The following is a 15,105-nucleotide window of genomic DNA, read 5'->3' on the forward strand; positions in this document are numbered from 1 at the left end:
GCAGGGCCGTGGTCTCTCTGGTTCCTTGTTTCATTCCTAGCCCCTAAGACTGGTGCCTGCCAAACAGGGAGTAGTTAAAAGAAAAAAAAAATGGTGTTTTTTTTTTTTTCTTTTTTTCTGGTTGTTTGAATGAATAAACACAGGCCAACACAGACTCCAGCCTGCATAACACCTGTGCCCTTTGGAGGCTGCAAAACTCATCATTATCAACCCGAATAATTGCTGATAAGCCTGAGTGTGAATTTCTTTGCAAATAGGGAGGTAGCGGGGCAGTGTTTAACAACAACAGGGATAATCTTAATTAATGGCCTGATAACTGTAATTAATTGCATCATATCCGGAGGCGTCTTTGGATTTCTGAGAAGGAGTAACTAGTGTTTGGCAGCTTTGGGAGCTAGGAGAGAGGGGTGTGCTAGGATCTCGGGTCTACCACTTCCTTGCTGGGTGGGCTTTGCCAAGTCACAGCTCTGAGCCCCCGTTTTCTCATCAGGAAAATGGAGCCACATGGCAGGCTGGCTGCTAAGCTCGGAGCCCCCGCCGCCTGCGGCTGCCAGTGTTGTGGTCCTGAGGCTGTCATCGGAAACCAGCGTGCAGGGCTGATCGGAGCCCTCAGGAGGCCCCTCTGCGGCTGAGACAGGGTGGGGGCATCGCAGGTCTGACTTTTCCTCTGGGGCCAACCCAGGCATCCTCACCCCTCGGGGTAGAGCCCGGGGCAGGCTCCTGGAAGGAGGAGAAGCAAGAATGGGCCCAAGAGCCCTCCTGGGAGGCCTGGGAGGGCGAGGGGACGCGCGGTGGGCGGTGGAGTGGGGGGCCCTGTGTGACCCGGGGGTCTCTGCGGGCGTCCGTTTCCCCGCGGGGTGGGGCGGGGGCGGGAGGGATCCAAGCCGCTGGGGCCTCCGGGGAGCTCGGGGGGCGGCTCCGGGCCTCCCGCGGTCCCGCGCGCCCGCGCGCGCCGTTGCGCGCGGCCGCCCGGCCCGCAGGGGTTAAGCGGTGACCTCAGCCCGGCCGGGCGGGGGGCCGGGGCGGCGCCGAGCGCGCGGGGCAGCGGCGGCGGCGGCGGCGGGGGGAGCCGTGCGGCGTGACCTCGCGGCTGCCATCGGCGGCCAGCGGCGGCGCGGGGCGGGGCCGGCCCGGCCATGGGCGCCCGCGGCCGCCGGGCAGCTGAGGCGCGGCCGCCGGCGCCTTTGTGAGCGGCGCGGACAACAAAGGCCGAGCGGTGAGTGCGGCCCGCGGCGGGCGGGGGCGGGGGGGGCTCCGCGATCCCGAGACCCCGGGCCGAGCGGCCCCGTGGGCATCCCCGCGCCAGCCCGGGGTCCCCGCTCCATCCTGTGTCCCCGGTTCTGGGGGAGCCACCTCCGTGTGTCCGGGTGTGTCTCTGGGGGAGGCTCCCGGAGCCTCGTCTTCTGTGTCCAGGTCAGCCCTGTGTCCTGGAGTGACGGCATCACCCGAGTGTGCTCCCCCAGGACAGGCTGTGTGTTCCTCGGCGTCCCGGCCGTCTTCACAACCCCCGTGTGGCCTTTGTGCATCAGCGTGTGCGCGCGCGCGCGTGTGTGTCTGTGTGCGTGTGTGTGTGTGTGTGTGTGTGTCTGTGTGTGTGTGTGTGTGTGTATCTGTGTGTGTGCGTGTGTCTATGTGTGTGTGTGTGTGTGTCTGTGTGTGTGTCAGGCTCTGTGCAGGCAGCTCGGGAATCCTCACTCCACCCAGCGCTTCCTTGTCCCTCTGGCTCCCGTGCGGGCCTTTAGGCCCTGCAGTCCCTGTGGTTCAGCTCCCCCGCGCTGACCGGGGGTCCCGAGATGAGGAGGGGTCAGGGAGCGGTCTTGTTTCTGCTCTGGGCCGGCCTCTCCCACCCTGGAGCCCTGCCCGGAGGCGGAGCAGGGCGGCCTCCTGGAGGAGGAGAGTGGGAGGCTGGCGAGAACGCCCCGGGCCGCGGGGAGGCCACGGCCACAGAGCGCAGTCAGGCCTGGCGTCTGCTGCAGGCAGAAGACGTGTGTCCGGGGTGGGCCCGGGAACACGAGGAGCAGCCTCCCGGGCCCCCGGGGCCAGTCCTGAGAGGGAGGCCGCCCCTGACCTAGCAGAGCCAGGGGGCAGTGCTTCCTCCCTGTGCCAGGCGGGTACCCTGGGCAAGGGGTCTGGAGGCCCCCTTCAGCCTGGGAGCCCGAGGACCCTGCCTCGGGCCACGCAGGGGGCTGGTGGGGAGGGGTCTCTGGCGCTGAGGCTGGCTCAGAGCTCTCGGCCCTGCCCGGGGCTTCCGTCGGGGGCGTCCCGCCCCTCTCCGCTGCAGCCCCTCCATTACCCCCCAGACCCCGGGACAGAGGACAGACCGTGCGGCTCACTGAGCCTCAGCCCTTCCCTGCGGGCCCCACTGCGGCGTCCCCCCGTCCCTCTGTCTGTCCTCCCAGCACGGTGCCCCAGAGCATCTGGGCTCCGGGGATGTAAACCACACAGGTGACTGGGGTGAAACCTCTGAGGGGGCTCCAAACCCTCCCCCCGGCACGCGAGGCCTCAGGGGGCCGCGTCTTTCTCACTCCGCTGCCTCTCCGGCCTCCCCATCAGTCTCCCCGGCTCCTTGCTCTTCCGTCAGAGGGCCTCTGCCCCCGCGGTTCCCTCTCTCCGGAAGGCTGGCCCGTGCTCCCCCTCGTCTCGTGTGTCCCCAGAGAGCCCCTTGGTTTCTCTTCGCCCTGATGGAGGCGTCAGTGTCACTTTCCACCCGAGGCCTAGTCTGATGGGCTCCCCGGAGTGACCTGTCCTCACGCAGCCTGTGCTGGCCCCGGGCAGTCGTGTGCTGGAGTCAGTTTGTACCAAAGTGAGAGCTGATTGCTAAATTTTAGGCGTTTTGTGATCTGGGCTTTTAAAATGCAAGTTTACAGTATATAGTAAACTGGCTATAGTTACAAATTTATACTTAAATAAATTACACTGGAAACAAGGGTAATAAAAACTCAAACTATAGTACTTCCTCCTTTTCCAGTTTCTCACTATTGCCTCTCTCTGTGGTTATTTGTATCTTTTGTATGTATATATGTTTCTCTCTCTCTCTCTCTCTCTATATATATATATAAACACACATATATAGGCAAATGTCCCTCAACTTATGATGGGTCCTGATAAACCCATCGTCTGTTTAAAATCGAAGTCGAGGGAATTCCCTGGTGAGCCAGTGATTAGGACTTAGTGCTTTCACTGACAGGACCCAGGTTCCACCCCTGGTCGGGGAACTAGGATCCTACAAGCCACATGGTGTGGCCAATAAAGAAATAAAATGTTAAAAAAGAGAATATCATAAGTCAAAAATGCATTTAATACACCTAACCTACATTTTAGCTTAGCCTCACCTACCTTAGACGGGCTCAGAACACTCCCATTAGCCTATAGTTGGGCAAAATCATCTAACACGAAGCCTGTTTATATAATAGAGTGTTGACTGTCTCATGCAGTTTATCGAACACTGGACAGAAAGTGAAACGCAGAGTGGCTGTCTGAGTGCAGAGTGGTGATGAGAGATTGCGGGTCTGGCCGGGAGTGGAGGCGGGCTGCCCTGCCCTGCATCACGAGAGAGTGTTGTCCTGCACACACCGCCAGCCTGGGAAAAGATCCAGACTCAGAATCCCACATGCAGTTTCCACCGAATGCGTATTGCTTTCACACCATCGTAAGACTGAAAAATTGTAAATGGGGCCTTCGTCAGTGGGGGCTGTACTGGCCACCCAGCCGCTGCCTCGCGTCTCTTCCCAGCTCTGGGTTCAGTGGCTCACCTTGTAGCTTGAAATTGGCCACAGTGAGAGCATTGGGTGCAGGAGTAAAGAATCCGCCTGCCAGTGCAAGAGACGCAAGACACCCGGGTTCGATCTCTGGGTCGGGAAGATCCCCTGGAGTAGGAACCCACTCCAGCATTCTTGCCTGGAGAATTTAGGCGAAGAGTCAGACACGACCGAGCGACTGAGCACGCGAGAGTGTTTACAGCAGGGAAACTGGGAAATGCTGAAAATCAAGCCACCCCCGCTTCCCCCTCCGGAGAACCAGTGGTTAGACATCCACCAGCACGCCGTGGGGATCTGGCAGCGGGCTCCCCGGGCACCGCCCCCCTGGAGCTGGCATTCTGACATGACGACCCTCCAGGGCCCTCACAGGAGCAGAGTGGGCGTGGCAGCTTGCCCCGGGGCGGGGTCGGCTGGGATGGCCACTGAAGAAGTGGCCCTCAGGTGAGCTCTGCCCTTCAGACACTGCGCGCCTACCTTCCCAGGCACATGGGATATGGATACGTTTCAGTTAATTGAGAGCCTGCTTGGCCCCTGATGGGAAAACCACACTCAAGACGGCCCAGGTATCTGGGAGGCCAAGGGGCAGGCGTGCCCGAGGAGAGGCTGTGGCCAAGCTCAATAGCTCGGGGCTGGTGAAGGTGTCGTGGCCGGGACGCAGGTGGCTGGCGCTGCCTGGGGCTGGCTTCGGCAGCAGTGGGCATGACGCATCCGTGTGGAGTCAGGGGCAGAGCAGAATCGGACTGTCGAATGGGCAGGCTGTAGCTCCTGGACAATTTGAGAGCCCTGGCTGGGAGAGGGGTGTGTGTCCAGCTACATCCAGGAAGGTGTGCAGAGTGCGGCAGTAGACTGGGTGGGGAGAGGCAGGGGTCTGGGTGGAGGGAACTGCCAAGGCTCAGAGGCGTGAGCTGTCGGAAGCTTAGTGAGCTGGGAGTCAGCAAGCTGCGAGTCTTCAGGGCTTGCGACAGAACAGGGCAAGTCCTGAAACGTCCTCAAGTCTGAGCGCCCAGCATCATCTGGGTACCTACAGAGGAACCCTGACACACCTCTCCTTCCGGGGCATCCGCTCTGTGGGTCACCCGCTCCCTACAAAATCTTTAATTTGGGGGCACTTTCTTGTTACCCCCTAAGCTTGCCGCTGCGCCAGCACCAGCATCTGTGGCTGGTGGACTCTTAAAAAAAGATTTCCACTTTAATATGAGGCCAAAAAAAGAATTGAGAAGGTGTGTCTCCTTCCTTCTGTTCACCCCAAAGATGAAAGTCACGGTTATTTAGGTTATTCAGTGCCTTTTCTTTCTTTCTTTTTCGTTTCAACCTGTGGCATGTGGGATCTCATTCATAGTGCCCTGACGAGGGGCTGAACCCAGGCCCCCTGCATTGGGAGCACAGAGTCTTAACCACTGGACCACCAGGGAAGTCCTGGTTATTCAGCGCTTTTGATCACCTCTGCTGCTCCTGCCCTTCGTTTAGGCAGATAATTAGGAGCTTGCTTCTTAAAGACAACTCACGCTTATATTTTATGGAAGACATTTTTCATGCACCGATTCATTTAACTCCCATACTGATCTTTCAGGTGGGGACTATTATCCCATCTTATAGATGAGGAAGTGTGTTAAGTCGCTCAGTCATGTCTGACTCTTTGCAACCCCATGGACTGTAGCCTGCCAGGCTCCTCTGTCCATGGAATTTTTCAGGCCAGAATACTGGTAGTCATTCGCTTCTCCAAGGGATCCTCCCAACCCAGGGACCAAACCCGAGTCTCCTACGTTGCAGATCCTTTACCGTCTGAGCCACCAGGGGAGCCCTATAGGCGAGGAAACTGAGTCTTGAGAGGTTGGGTGACTTTCCCAGGGCCAGCGTGAGTGGCAGGATCCAAACCAAAGAGCTCTTCCTCAGTCCCGCTCTGTTCCGTTTCCCTTCTCCCGTGGAAGGAGGGAGGGAGCAAAGACTGACACGTCTGGACTCGCGCACACCCTGCCCTTCACTGGAAGGGGATGTGTGTCTTCTCACCCACATAGCTGTGGTCATCGCCCTGTAGTTTAGGGTCAAAGCCTAGGATAGAACTCGGTGCTCAGATGGACCGCTAGGCCTGGCATCTGGAAAAAGCAGATAATAACGACTGGCGTTTTGGAGAGTGCTGCGGGTCGTAGCTCATACTGACGCGGGGCAGGCTCCTCAGCCGGCACAGGTCTCAGGGAGCTCATTCAGTCCTCGGCCACCCTGATGAGGGGCCTGTGTCATCAGCTCCCCTTACAGCTCAGGTGCGTTATGTCGCCTGCCCAGAGGATCCGACGCAGCATGGCTCATCCTGGCCCTGCTTGCCCCAGAACCCCGGCTCTCACCCCTGTACCCTGGAGCCATGCCACCCCGTTCGGGGCCTGGCCTGGCTGCGCCCCCGACGCCCCTGGCAGCAGGACCCACACACGGTGGGGACTCGGGGCAGGCGGCGGCTTGCTCGGAGTATAGGTTGTGCCCACCCCCGGGTCAGAGCCTGCGCCGAGCCACGGGCTTCGCCTTTCTCTGACCTGCTGGCTGAGAGGGGCCCATCTGCCAAGGGGTTCAGCTTGCCACCAGCCTGCCGGGGGGGCGGCCTCCCCACTGCCTTCATGCAGGAACAGCCCCGGTCCGGGGCAGCGCAGTGGCTTGGGGTGAGCCCTGTGCACGGCTGCGCTTGGGGCCTGAGGCGGGGCGGTGTTTCTGGGGCTGAGCCCCCTGCTCCCCGAGAGCCTGGCCTCCACAGGACCCCCTCCAGCGGCTCCCGATCGGGGTGCATCCCAGAGTCCAGCCCTGAGTGGGAGGCGGGAGGCGGCTCCTGTTACTGCCCTCTCTGCACTGTTTGAAGTGGGCAGGCTTGGCGCGAGCTTTAAAAATGTGGGCTTTTTATTCAATTTCCCTAGGAAAACAATGGTTTAAATTAAATAGAGGAATAACAGTCTCTGGAAATTGAAGAATATTCCTGAACCCAAACATTACTCAGAACCTTTGAATTTCTTTTAAAATCAGGATTTATTTTACTTTTAAATCATGCATGTATTATGTGACCATTGAAGGAAACTTGGAAAGTTCAGGGAGAAGACGTTTAAAATCGCCCTTCGTTGCACCCCTGAAGACAACCTCTCTCAGCCCCGCGGTGCGTAACCTTCGTTTGTTCAGCGGTTCATCTGCTCAGTCGGCAGGTACCTCTTCAGGACCCGCGAAGGGCGGGGTCTGGGCTGGGCCTGGGAGGGGGTGCAGGGCGGCGGTACCCCGTTCCTCCCAGGCCTGTTTCTTGCCGCACCTGTATCTGTTTCCCCGTCTGTGAAATGGGGTCACACGAGTACGCTGCTCAGGACAGAGCTGGGCCCCCACCAGAGCCTGGCAGGGTCGCCTGCTGTTACCACAGTGGGAGAACTTCCCTGTGGGTCTTTTGTGATGGTGGAGGAGACAAAAGCCAGAGAAATCAAACAAGGCAACAGGGTAAACGGCATGTCATGAAACTAGTCCTGCGAAGAAAACCACCTAATGTGAAGGGATGGGAATAATGGGGTGGGGCGGGGTTGGCAGAGAAGGGGGTGTATGTGGGATTAGTGCTGCAGAATCTGTCAGCTCGAAGTGGTCAGGGGGCCTCTCTGAGGGGAGGCATTTAAGCTGAGTCTTTTTTAAAAGATGTTTTATTTTCGAGTTTTTTGGCCATACCACGTGGCAGGTGGAATGCTAGTGTCAGGGATCGAACCGTGCCCCGTGCACTGGGAGTTTGGAGTTTTAACCACTGGACCCCTGGGAAGTCCCCAAGTTGAGTCTTGAATGACAAGGGGACCGCTCCCCCTCCCCCTGCTCGGAGCAGAGAGGAGTGTTCCAGGCAGGGGCACAGCAGATGCAAAGGCCCTGAGGCCAGAACGATCCGGCTGGTTTGCAGCAGGTGAGGCCGCGCAGGGACCTTCGGATCACTGATCACGGCAGGTTAGGATGGTTAATCCAGGTGCAACAGAAAGCCGTAGGCAGTTTCTCTTTAGTTACCCGTGAATACTTTATTAATGAAATATGATCCCCAAGATTTCAGCTATTAACAGTGCTGGAAAGTTTACCTTTTTTCAGATAATTTATTCAGAAATAAACCTAGTGCCTGTGACATGGAAGCTCTGGAGTGGGTGCCGGGGGGTGAGGGCCTCATGCACGAATGGGAGAGGGGAAGCCTTGCCCGCAGGTGACCGTGTGCCCCCAGCCCGTCCCTCCAGCCCTCCACGGCCCGCTGGAGCCTGGTGGGCTCCGACGTACCTCGAGGAGGGGCCCTCTGGCTGCAGGAAGAGAAGCGGCTCGGGGGCCGGGTGGACTCGGGCCCGGGTGAAGGGCGAGCGTGGCCGGGGTGTGAGTGGAGGCCACGCAGCAGGAGAGAAGTGGTTGCATGCAGGTTGCTTATCAGAAAAAGAGGTAGCTGGGATTCCTGGTGGATTGGTCATGGGGTGAGGGAAAGAGAGGAATCAAGAGGAGTCAAGACTTCTGGAATCTTCTTTTGAGTGTCCGGTGGGTGGTGATGTCATTAAGAAAAGGTGGTTCAGAGGAGGCTGGAAGCATAGCTTTGGGGAATGCAAGAATCCAGTTGGGGTCAGATGTGAGACGCTGGCTTGAAGTCCAGGAGTGACCTGGGGGCCCCTCGGTTGGGTGTCATTAGCATATAGGTGGTGCAGGCGGGACCACGCAGGGGTCAGGGGGATCCCGGAGGCTGGGGGGAGGCGGCTGGGCGCTCCGGGAAGGGAGAGTGGGGTGTCCGGGAAGCCGGCACGATGCCTGGGCCTGCCGCAGTGCGGAGCTGGCGGTCGCCACGGCTGCAGGCTGTTGAGAGTGCAAGTCAGACTAGACGGAAGCACAGAGACAGCGTGGGCCTCTACTATAACGGCACCTCGGGAAGGTTGAGGGGCTGCAGCCTGAAGTGGGAGAGGCTGAGGGGCCAGGAGGGGCCCGAGTGTCGGGGTGCTGGCCGAGCCAAGAGCAGTTGGGGAAAGATGTCCCCGGGGAGGGAGGTGGCTTGTGCTGGGGGCCAGGCCTGCTTCAGGAGGGCGCCAGACACGGCGGGGCAGGGGCCAGGTCTGTTCTGTTCTTTAACTTTTCGGCTTTACCCTGAAGCATGTGGGATCTTAGTTCTCCCACCAGGGATCAAACCTGGTCGTGCATTAGAAGGTGCAGTCTTAACCACTGAACTGCCAAGGACGTCCTCAGGAGCCTGTTCTTTAGGCAAATGAGAGAGGGTGGTCCCCGGTGTGATGAAGTGGGGGTGGTGGGGTGAGGCGCTGGGCCCTTGATGGGAGTTCAGTTCAGTTGCTCAGTCGCATCCGACTCTTTGCGACCCCGTGGACTGCAGCACTCCAGGCCTCCCTGTCCATCACCAGCTCCTGGAGTTTACTCAAGACTCATGTCCATTGAGTCAGTGATGCCATCCAACCATCTCATCCTCTTTTGTCCCCTTCTCCTCCCACCTTCAATCTTTCCCAGCCTCAGGGTCTTTTCAAATTAGTCAGTTCTTCACATCAGGTGGCCAAAGTATTGGAGTCTCAGCTTCAACATCAGTCCTTCCAATGGGTATTCAGGACTGATTTCCTTTCGGATGGACTGGTTGGATCTCCTTGCAGTCCAAGGGACTCTCAAGAGTCTTCTCCAACACACATTTCAAAAGCATCAATTCTTCAGTGCTCAGCTTCCTTTACAGTCTAACTCTCATATCCATACATGACCACTGGAAAAACCATAGCCTTGACTAGACAGACCTTTGTTGGCAAAGTCGTGTCTCTGCTTTTTAATATGCCGTCTAGGTTGGTCATAACTTTTCTTCCAAGGAGCAAGAATCTTTTAATTTCATGGCTGCAGTCACCATCTGCAGTGATTTTGGAGAACAAGAAAATAAAGTCAGCCACTGTTTCCCCATCTATTTGCCATGAAGTGATGGGACCGGATGCCATGATCTTAGTTTTCTGATTGTTGAGTTTTAAGTCAGCTTTTTCACTCTTCTCTTTCACTTTCATCAAGAGGCTCTTTAGTTCTTCTTTGCTTTCTGCCACAAGGGTGGTGTCATCTGCATATCTGAGGTTATTGATATTTCTCCTGGCAATCTTGATTCCAGCTTGTGCTTCCTCCAGCCCAGTATTTCTCATGATGTACTCTGCATATAAGTTAAATAAGCAGGGTGACAATATACAGCCTTGACGTACTCCTTTCCCTACTTGGAACCAGTCTGTTGGTCCATGTCCAGTTCTAACTGTTGCTTCCTGACCTGCATACAGGTTTCTCAGGAGGTAGGTCAGGTGGTCTGGTATCCCCATCTCTTTCAAGATTTACACAGTTTCCCATTCCAGCTGCTTGATGGGAGCAGGGATGCTTTTAGGAAATGGGAGAAGATGGGGTAAGTTTGGATTGTACAGAAGGAAGGCTGGAGACAGTCCCAGCGGAACTGTCAATGAAACCTTGAGCCGAGGGTGGTGAGGTAAGGGCCACGAGGACTGTGAGGGTGAGAATGGGGAGGGTGTGGGCCCCCCGGGAGCGGTCATTCTGCAGCCGCTAGAGGAACGGGCAGAGATTGCCTGGGTCCCCACAGTTGGCGGAAGCAGCGTCTGACCCCCGTTGTGTGGAGAGAAGGGAGCAGAGAGGTCGGCGGCTGGTCTGAGATGGCACAGTGGGGCTGAGCCCCCGTTCGCTGCCTCCACGGGGTCCGTGTTCTCCAGGGCACTGGGCCGCTGGGTCGCGGGACACAGGTGGCAGATGAGCGCAGTGTCTGAGCCGGTCGGGAGAGTGGTGTCCAGGCGCTCGGAGGACCCTGCGGCAGAAGCTCAGCGCCCCGTCACGCCCACCTCCCACTTGCCTTCCCCTGAGGTCCAGTGCAAGGAACCCCTTTTCCCTGCCAGACCCTGAACTCCGCCCCCTGGGGGGCCTGGGCCCCTGAGTCCTCCCCGCGGGTGAGCTGCGGGTGCTGCTCCCGTGCTCACTGTTCAGGGGGAGGGGGCGAGGCCCGTGAGCTGGGGTGCCCCCCGGCAGGGCAGGCCCGCAGCAGCCTGCAGGGGTGAGGGCTCGCGGCCAGCGAGCCGGCTGCCTCCCCCAGCGCTGCCCGTTTGCAGAGGAGGACGCCGGAGCTCACGGGTTTGATAAGTTGCTTTCATCTGCTTGTCCTCACGTTCCTCCCCGCCTGGCGCATTTGTATCGGACACTTACTAGGAGTCGGGTGCTGGGCTCGGAGCTGGAGATGAGTGAGATACGGTGACCACGTGTCCGGGCTGGGTGTCGGGACAGGAAGGTAACTGATGCGGGGGAGGCACCTGACCTGGCAGAGGTGCTCTGGGAACTTTCCCGGGGAGGGGGCGCTGGGCGGAGCAGGGAGCTGGTGCAGGGAGACGAGGCGGCCCAGGTGTGTGCAGGGGCTGGGCTGAGCGCGCTGTCCCCCCCTGCCTGGCAGAGGAGGCGTGGCCCGGGACTCCGTCTTACTAGGAGCTCACAGTGTATCTTGGCCACGGGAGCCGTTGGAGAGTTTCAGTCTGGGGAGGGACATGCTCAGCGTGCTCAGAACTTGCCGTCCTGGGTGGAGACCGAGCTGGGAGGGACAGGAGAGGTCAGGGAGACCTGCAGAGGCTGCCACAGGCGCTGACTCCTGGGTCGTTGTTCGAACCCTGCTGCCTCCTCTGTGCTTCCCAGACTCTGCTCATTTCTCTTGACTCAAGAGGTTCCTGAGACTCAGAGAGGTTAAGCAACTTGCCTGAGGTCACACAGCATGGCAGGGCACCCAGGTAGTGGTTCCTCAAGTGAAACAACCAGAGTCTCAAGGGTGGAAGCAGGTGGTGAGTAACTCCCGGAGAGGGGCTCACCGGAGTTCCCGTGGACCATCACCATCTGCAGGCCCCCTGTGCCTTTAAGTGTTGCCCTTTGGGTCTCTGAGGATGGGTGGCGCCCCTGGGAGGCAGGGGAGGAGCTGGGTCACTGCCAGAGCTGGGAACCTGCCTTCCCAGGAGCCGGAGCCGGTGTTTAAGCAGTTTCCTGGGGCACTGGCTTCCTCCCCAGTGACTGACTGGAAAGCTCTGGGGCTGGGCCAGGTCATGTGAGGCCTGCGGGGGCGGGGGCGGTCTCCGAGGGGGGCGGCTGTGTTTAACTGATGCCAGGCAGAGGCCTCCTCCTGGGGGCGGGAGACACAGGGAGGAGGTCCCAGGGCCCCGCCACTTGGGGCGGCTGTCTGGAGTCTTGCTTTACCCCACCTGTGAGGCAGGGATGATACTAAACGTGCTTCCAAGGGAGTGAAAAAAATAAGCAGTGTTTGCTGAGTGTGCCGGGCAGTACACATTATCTTCTTTCGGTTCTTCGTGGCAATCTTTTCAGGTTTGTAGGGTTATCATCTCCATTTTACAGATGAGGCAGCTGAAGATCAGAGAGGGTAAGTAATTTGCCCAAAGTCACAGAGCTCGCCAGTGACAGAACTTAAACCTCGACCTGCCTGACTCTGGAGCCTTCCCGTGAAACCCTTCTGGGCCCCGTCAGACGTCCTTGGCAAGTCACCTGACAGAGTCCTGAGGGCTTCTGCTTTCTGGCCACCCCACTTTGGGGGCACCCCAGATCTGGTCCAGCCCTTTAAGGGTTAGCACAAGGCCTCGGGGCCGCAGTGGCCCGAAGCCCCTCGCTCATCCTTTCATGAGCTTCCCAGCTGGCTCAGTGGTGAAGAATCTGCCTGCTAACGCAGGAGGCGTGGGTTCGATCCCTGGGTCAGGAAGATCCCCTGGTTGAAGGAATTGGCAGCCCGCTCCAGCATTCTGGCCTGGGAAGTCAGTGGACAGAGGAGCCTGCGGGCTGCAGTTCACGGGGTCACAAGGACAGGACTGAGCAAGTGAACAGCAACATCGTTTCCTCGCCACTTGGGGGCAGCATTCCAGAGATTCTGACCTGCTCTTTACTGCCCAGGGCCTCAGGAGGAGCCCGGGCCTGGGGTCCCAGCCCCTGGGCTCCGCTCCCACCCCTGCCTCAAACCAGCCAGGAGAGCCTGGGCAACATTTCACCCTACCCCTACCTTCACCCTCAGCCTCAGTTTTCTTTTCTGCAAAACGGGCAGATGGAGAATCTAGGGTCTCTTAATCTACGAGTATGAGGTTTCCGGTTTCCAGGAGTCTGCAGGAATCAGATGTTTGCCACTTTTCCCCTACTTCCCATCCTCTGTCCCTTGAGGGGAAGGGGTAGGTTGAGTTGAGAAAACCTCTCAGGGAGCCTTATAGTTAGAGAGCAGCTTATGGTGTGAGCACTGGTCAGCGTGGTGCCCGGTGTGAGCGCCGGCGGAGCCTAGCGCCTGGTGTTAGCGCCGGCGGAGCTTAGGGCCTCGGGTGAGCGCCGGCGGAGCCCCACGGTGGGCCCGGCCCAGAGCGGCCGCTTTGTGTGTATCTCAATGGCAGGCTCCCTGATAACGGGGAGGAGGGTATCACTGGCTACGCTGCAGATGTGAAAACTGAGGTCTAAAGGGTTTGTCCGGCTTTCCCGAGGGCCACGCCATAGTTACCTGTATGTGAGGGCTGGACTTAAATGCCCAGGGGCAGCGCTGGGGGTCACAGTCGGGAGAGCAAAACCGTGCTTAGTCTGTTGTTGGCCAGAGCTCAGCCTCACGGGCAGCCCAGGCCTGGGGCGCAGGCCACGGCCGTTTACAGAGTCCAGGGAGAGCTGGGGGAAGTGGGGGCCGAGGGCAGGATGGTGCGGTTTAGGACTGGAAGGGCCTTCTGGGATTACCCGGTCCCAGCTCCTGATTTTACATACGGGACATCCCAGTCTGGAGCAGGGCTGTGACCCGCCCCAGGTCCCACAGCCAGTAGCGCAGACCCACGAACAGCACAGGAGTGGGAAGCTGGATCCTCAGCCTCGCCTCCTGGCCGGCTCACAGGGATGACTTCCTGCCCAGCCCCTCCCACTGCCCTCCCCCCACACCCCGCAGCCTCCCATCAGAAGATCAAGAGCAAGAACAGTGATAGTAAATGAGAGGAACCTTTTTCTTTTTAAGGATTTCTGCTGCAATTTTCTTTTTTGTAATTGGTATATAACTGCTTGGCAGTGTTGTGTTAGTTCCTGCTGTCCGACGGTGTGAATCAGCTGTGTGCACACACAGATCCCCTCCGTCTCGAGCCTCCCGCCCACCACCCCGTCCCAGCCCCAGGCCATCCCAGGGCTCCGAGCGGAGCTCCCCGCGTGCACAGCAGCCTCCTGCTGGCTGGCTGTTTCAGACGTGGCCGTTTGTATGTATCCACGCCCGCCTCCCCGTTCACCGCCCCCTCCCCCCCCTCACTGTCCATCTGTCCTCTGTGTCTTCCTGAGAGGAGCCCTTTAAGCCCGTTGGGTGCCATCCGGACCCTGGAGGCGGGCTGCAGGCTCATCCCCCCGGCCCCCCGCTCTAGCCCTGTGACTTTGGGCAAGGCCTGTAATCCTCTCGGCCTCCAGCTTTCTTCATCTGTGTCATGATTTAAGCAGCACTTTGATTTCTTCTCTGGTGCTTCGTGGTCTGACCACTGAACTTTTTTTTTTTTTTGCGGTAAGACTCTATTAGCATATTTCAGGACACAGGTGTTCCCCCAGAACACCTGTGCAGACAGAAACACTGATGCTGCTGTTTCCCTGGGACGGTTTACGCTCAGGCCCTGTGGACTGACTGCTGAGTCTGGGGGGACCTCCCTACTGAACTGTGATCACGAGCCCCACTCCAGTCTCCCCGGGATCCACGCCAGACTGTGTCTGCTCCTTCCATTCTCCGAAGCGCCCTCCTTCCTGCAGCGCGAGGTGCTTCATCACCGTCCGTGGTGGAGGCGGTAGGAGTCTCTGAGTGAAGCCACACTGTCTTCCAGGGGCTGCAGGACTGGCTGAGACGCCCAGGCTGGCAGCCGCTCACCCGGGAGCAGGCTTGGAGGAGGGGAGGCGGGCAGCCGGGCCGCGGGGGAGGCTGGGGCATGGCCCCTGGCTGCTGGGCTGGCTCTGCCCCTCGCTCTTTGCTGACCGTGGACGAGACGCAGGCCTCCCTGGCTCAGTGTCCACATCTATACGGTACGAGGCTGGGAGTGTGCTTTCTTGGTTCCCTTTAGGGCTGATGTTCTGAGGAGTGGGCACATTTGTTGTTTGTTTTTTGACCACATGGCATGCAGGATAGTTCCCTGACCAGGACACTGCAGTGTCCCCTGCAGTGGAAGCACAGATTCTTAACCACTGGACCACCAGGGAAGTCCGTAGGAGTGGGCACATTCAGTACCTTTTGGCCTCATGCCTTCCCTTGCCAGGTCTTGGAATCATCGTCCAAGATGCCCTGGTTTCTGTTTTGGCCGTGCCATGCGGCTTGCAGGATCTTGCTTCCTGGATCAGGGATTGAACCAGGGCCCAGAGTCCTAAC

General features: G+C 58.7%; 1 protein-coding gene across 8 annotated transcripts in view; it reads left to right on the forward strand.

Annotated features, from left to right (window-relative positions):
- The first annotated feature begins 495 nt into the window (after positions 1–495).
- The window catches only part of ARHGEF10L (Rho guanine nucleotide exchange factor 10 like), a 149,489-nt gene continuing 134,879 nt past the window's right edge, over positions 496–15,105 (forward strand). For 6 of the 8 annotated variants that reach the window (XM_070458780.1, XM_070458786.1, XM_070458783.1 and 3 more), the window contains exon 1: positions 1,059–1,216. The gene's annotated coding sequence lies outside the window, so the exon portion shown is untranslated. Of the gene's footprint in view, positions 639–1,058; positions 1,217–15,105 lie in introns of those variants that run through there. The other 2 variants (XM_070458781.1, XM_070458788.1) reach the window with 2 other exon arrangements.

This window comes from Odocoileus virginianus, chromosome 30 (genome assembly GCF_023699985.2).
Source record: "Odocoileus virginianus isolate 20LAN1187 ecotype Illinois chromosome 30, Ovbor_1.2, whole genome shotgun sequence".
Taxonomy (NCBI): domain Eukaryota; kingdom Metazoa; phylum Chordata; class Mammalia; order Artiodactyla; family Cervidae; genus Odocoileus; species Odocoileus virginianus.